A 6,470-nucleotide genomic window follows, 5' to 3' on the forward strand; every position below is an offset into this window, starting at 1 on the left:
GTTCCATTTAAGTGGTCCAATTTTGTTGTTAGTTGGTAATACATGTATGTATATGTATATACAAATATTTTGTAAATATATATATTCTCTTATAATATATATACAATAATATGTTGTTATATCCGCATTTCATCAAAATGATTTCGCCGAGATGTTCGTCTCGAGTATTACTCGTGTATTACTCAAGTATTATTTGGAGTTGCCGTTATTACTACGTGCATTGAGCAGCGTGCTAAGTCGCTGTGGGGGCTTACGCGGAATGGCATATCACTGCTTATCTTCTAAGCAAGCAAACTCATAGAAAAACGCTTTAATTGTTTTTAATAAATGTGAAAGGAAATAGTTTGCTGTTTAATAAATAAATAAATTATATTCACAGCACTTTAATAATAGTTCCATTTTATTGGGATGGAGAAAATTGTGTGTGCCATTTGACCTTTAATTTTCATAAATATTAGATAAGTAATAAAATATGGTTTCCTAGAATTTGTTGTACTGAAGTTATCAAATACTTATTCAGCTCTGGGTTCCATTGCATTTGCCGACGCGAAAAATCTTCTGTCCAAACTTCGTTTTGTCGATTCTTCCAAAAATAGAATCATGTAATACAACATACACCGGGCAAACAGATAAATTAAATAAATAATATAAAGTGAGGCTAAGGTCGTCAAAAGAGCCGTTTACTGGTGTGATCAGGTTCAAAGTAGCGTTTGTTAACAGCAGTAAATATCACAGTTAATATTTTATTAGTAACTTCGTTTGCCAAAATTGTGAAATTTATAAATTTATCGGGTCTCTTTATGGAAAACTTTTTTAATACATTGTTTTTTCTTGTTTTCCATATCGAGCCATCATTTGCTAAAATTAATATTTATAGAAACTTTCATTGAGATATTTCACTACTTATTTTTCGCTATAATACATTTCAAGCCGATTCCCCCTATAATGACTGATAGAAGAAAATAATATTATTGAAAAAAGGATTCTCCCAGAATTTCTATAACATATCGCACGGATCGACCGATATTTTCGAGAAAAAGTTCATAATTGGTACTTTGATGTACACATTCGAGATCTGGAAACTTCAACAGTTTTGGTCCGATTTGGACAGTTTTTTTGTCATAGCTTTTTTAAGCGCACTAATCGGGCAAAGTATGGTGCTTGATTAGTTTACTGAAAAGTGATAGAATTAGGTGGAAGTTATTATTTGTTTTATATGGGTAGTAGGCATGGTTGTACATTTCATTTGTTTTCGCACTGGGACAAAGGAATGTCAAGATAACGTTAGAAACCGGATTTGGCCAATATCGGTTAAGTTGATCCTGAAATATGGCTTTTCATTGAAATATGGGCGGTGCCCAGCCCATCATTCATTTTTGACCCCGCTTCCTATAAAGTCCTCTTCCTACTGCGATACCTTGAGCCAAATTACAGTTTTATACATTATCATAGTTTAGTGTTTAGTTATGATACTTTATGGATTTTCGTTTAATGGCATTTTGTGGCAGTGATTCGATTACGCCCATCAACGAATTTGTACTCAATTTTTTAGTCAAGGAATGTACCAAGTTTCATTAAGATATTTGAATTTTTTCTCTAGTTATCACTTGCACAGACGGACCGACGGACGGACAAACAGACTGCCACGCTGATTTCAACTCGTCTCGTCATCTTGATCTTTTATATATATGTATATAACCCTTATATCTAACTCGATTATGTAATATAAGGTGATACAAACAACCGTTAGGTGAACAAAACTAACTCTGTAGCAACATGTTGCATGAGTATAAACATAAGATGCTCTGTGGTAGGTAAAAGGAAGGTGGGTTGCGGTTGAATTTTTAAGTGTTAATAATGGTTTAACCTGATTTCTAGCAAAATCAGGGGTCCTATAGAAACAACAACGAAATAATCGGTGGATGAAAAAGTATCAATTTCGACTCGTTTGACTAGGTCTTTGTTTGCATTATTTGAGAAAATTTAGTATTTAGTGTATATATTTTTTATGTATATCATCAGAAATTGGAGATTTCAGCAAAGAAAAAGCTTACTGCCTTTACAGTAACTGTAAATGAACTGTATTACAGTCAGGGTGTTCCGTCTCCGACCGTAACAAATGGAAAGGTCTGCATAGGCAAAACTTCTTCCATAAGTTTTCTGTGACGTGTTTTTTTTTGCGTTCAGAGTGATCAAAAACCCATATACATATATGTGACCTGGTCTACGGAAAGGGGGCTTAGGTGTCAAAAAAAGGAGAACAATTAATGAGATAACGAGAAACTGATTTTTAACAGCTTTTCCCAGAAAACTAGTTTTCACACGTTAGCTCTCTTTTCGTAGGTCACATATGTATATATATACATATATATTTATATATCTAGTCAGTATGTTTCTAAATATGCCACCTCATAATGCGATTTTAAAATCGGTGAACAATTGTCTCGCGTCTTTTTCCATACATGAGCACCAGTTATAAACCAGTTATATTCTGGGTAGTTCGCTGGTTGTAAACTAAAAAATTTTCTGCCTCGTTTAACATTTTGCTCCACAGCGTAAATATGCTTAAGTGTACATATATGAATATAAGCATATACATATGTACATTTGTGTGTGTGTATTTATATTTGGTATTTACATATTTCACTGCATATGCGCGTGTGTATTTACTTAAACAAAATTGACACTTAAATGACAAGAGCAGGTTCTTTGTTCAATTTATTTTACTAAATTACGTGACACTCAAAATTGCGCCTGTTCTTATCGCCTAATTGAATTTACAAAATGGCGTGCTATTTACGCCAACTACGTAACAGTCGTTGTTTATTGGTATGGGAAAGCACTCAAGTGACAAAAGTATATTCATATGTATGTACAAATATTATTGTATTGTGGCATGTGCGTACTGATGAGTATATAATATAAATAATTATATGATATTCATATACATACATCATATTTATAACGGTAATGGAAAATTTGAGTGCATATTAGAAGTTAACTGCGTTTTATTTTATTATTCTAATTGGTTCGATTTCCGCCGCGGAATTCAATGAAAACCGCAACAATCCGTCAAACGACTCATCCGTCAATATATAATTGGTGAAATTTCGTAAGTAGACATTTGACATCAGATAATTTGAGGCGTTTACATATATTTATATACATATGTATATGTATATCAATATATACCCTTACCTAAAAAATCGAAGAAATTTTCAATTTTTTTCAAATACTTGGGTGAAATACCGCGTTTTTCGTAATTTTTTTTCCTAAAGATATTTCATTTACTAAAAAATTAAATAAAATATGTACATTAATATTTGACAAATCATTTCGAAAATTTTTGAATCCTTTCTGATCTCGTGACTGATTTTCAGGAGAACCTCTGAAAAAAGAGGTTACGTGGTCAGGACGATTTTTCTACATAAAATTATCTCATATACCAAAACTAAAGAAAATATTACTTTAATTGGGTATAAATATCCAAGGAATATCGAACCTTTTTTTTTGACAAAATGGCAGTTTCGCAAAAGATTTGTTTTTTTTTATGCTTTTAATTAACATTTCAAAATCTTAAAAATTTTAAATAATTATCAAAAATCTTATTTTTTCGATCATTACCTTACATGTATAAAAAAAAGTCGCGTGAAAATTTCAATTTTAACGGTGAAAATTTTCCTCACGTGCTCTCAAATCAGCTTTTCGAGAAAAATCTCTCTAAAATTTTGGCAGTTGATTACACTAAGTTAGAAAATTCTTAGCAATACTTATTTCACCAAAACAATTTGCCGAATTAACAGATATTAAGAGGTCAAAGGATACTGTTCAGTAAAATTTTCCAAAAAAAATTGTGGTTATATGAAAATAATGTGGAAATTTTCGCACTTTACATTTCGAAAGTACATTTTATTGACTTTTTTTCGGGGATTCTGGCATAAAATACATACCTACAGTATTTAATGTTTCCAAAACTTTGACGTAACATATCAGTACCACAGTTAAATACCATCGCAGCAGTCAATGAATTGCCGTACTAAAGTTCACAAGAATGGTTGCCACGTGTTATACACAAAGGACAGAGAGAAACTTCTGCTTTCTGGAAACTGAGAGCCATAAATTGTAATAGAAATATTTTCATATAGGGATATGGCAAGGAAATCAAAAAAGAACCTTTTACAGCACAGAGACTGAATTTGATGTCTATGAAATTTTAAGACTTATGTATTCATTCAGTTGTGGCACTAATTTTCTCGAAGATTTTCTACAACTACTTGACTAATTTTTTGAGAAATTTGCATTCACATTATTTGATAGTTTATCTGTAGAGTCTAACTTCTCACTTTTGAACCAATCTGGATATGCTTTCGACAGCATAGACTCATGCCAGATGAAGATTGCACCTGGCTACTATAGTTCTAACCTTTGAATTATATTTTTCAAAACCTTATATTGTATATGATCGCTTTCTCACTTATAATTAAGCTAATGGGGGGATTCCTGAAACGTAAGGTGACAATAATACGATATAATTATTTCATGGAGTTATAATCCTTATTATCATTTGAAAAGTAAATTCTTTCATTAGAAGTTAATTTTCAATGCATACTCATGCAGATTAAATAAAATCTCGAACAAATTCTGCTGTTTGAAGGCGACTGTCACCATACTTAAATTTAAATTATTTAAATTATTTTAAGAACTTATTTCAATATCAATTTACTTAAAACTCTTTTTAATAAAAAATTTAACTAAAGATATAAATTTATTTATATGATAAAGTACTCTATAGTATCGAAGATAATGGCTCCTTGCCAAGGCTAGTTCAAAAGGGCAGAACACGATTACTCAAGCAAAATCATTCTGTTTTTATTTTTAATTATGAACTTGGTGCTAATATATTTTTATAATAATTTTTTTCAATCCGGGATTTTGAATAAAAAATTTGAAAATTATTTTTAATTAATACTTTCGCCATTACAAAATAAAAAAAAAAACATAAAAATATCAATTAATATTTAAATAAACATTTATTTTTTTATTCATTATTTGCAACCCTGATGATGTCTAACATACTCCGGTCGAGGTGATATCAGATATGCTTTAAAAGTCGTCAATATTGAATTTTTGAAAAAGTGTAAAAAATATATACATATATTCCGAGAAGTAACACCTTCAGTTTTGAAATATTGTATTATTTTAAAAGTAACGAATCACACGAAAAAGGAAAATTTACATTTTTACCTGAGACGCAGTTTCTCGGGAAAAATTGTTTTGGTCCAATACCTGGAAAAGTTTTTTTTTTCATTTTTCTTACGTTTCTTTTCAAAATTTGACTTTTGCGAGTTGAAATTCATAGTCTGTTCCTTGCTTCACATTGTTGTTTCTACACGGCGAAGACAGATATTAAGGCCATGTTTAACTTTTAATTCAATATTTTATTTCACAACTCCCTTCAGGCTCATTTCTGTTCTAAAATTATAAAGCAATTAAATTGCATCAATTACAGTTGGCAGCACAATAATAAAAAAACAACTGGGACACGTATGTACATACATACATACATGTATGTAGAAGGCAACTTGTCAGCACAGCATTTCATTAATGGCATTTCCAGAAACAACAAATGTAACATAAGCATATTTGTAACTATATAAATTCGACGAACTCCTACATCCTTTGATGCCAACTTAATGCCACAATTTTAAAAAGTCGCACGTACACACATGCAAATGGCGGCAAAACGCGCCGCCGACACGCAAAGAGTGAAAACGCCTTAAAGAGTTCAAGACGGGGCAATAAAAAATCAATAGGTAAAGAAAACAATGTAAGGCGATTCGATGCTCTACCAAACACACGTGCCACCAACGCCACAGTAATTATTGTTGCTGGCAATCTCGTTATAGGCGCTACTCATTGCAGACAATGCCACATTTCAAGCAGGAATCTCTTAGCAGCATCTTCATCTTCAACTTCACTTCACAGTCACCCACCGCGCTGCTGCATTGTTGCTGTTGTTGTTGTTGTTGAACAGTTGTTCATTGTAGCTATCTCATTGCGCACTTCTTCGCTGACGTTCGCTGCTTGTTCGTTGCGCACGGTGGTATTTCGTTGGGAAAGTTCAGAGCACTCCACAGCCTCCGCTAATCCATATAATCCGAGTACATGACGAAATGAAATACGATGTCGTATGAGTGAGTGCAGCAATCCAGAACGGAGGAAGAGGCTGAGCAGCTTGCAAGCCTGCCAACTAGCCTACATTTGCAGTCACATGCTTGCATATAGATGTATATATGTATGTATAAGTACATATGTACATACATACATATGTGTGCATGTGGGTTTTGAGCGTGTATGTATGCTTTGCCTTTCGGATGCTGGGATGTTTTGTAGCGGTTTTGAACGGAAGCGCACTTCGGAGGGTGAAGTATTTAAAATTGCATTTTTTAAATACTACGTATCATATATAT

Source organism: Bactrocera tryoni, chromosome 1 (genome assembly GCF_016617805.1).
Source record: "Bactrocera tryoni isolate S06 chromosome 1, CSIRO_BtryS06_freeze2, whole genome shotgun sequence".
Taxonomy (NCBI): Eukaryota; Metazoa; Arthropoda; class Insecta; order Diptera; family Tephritidae; genus Bactrocera; species Bactrocera tryoni.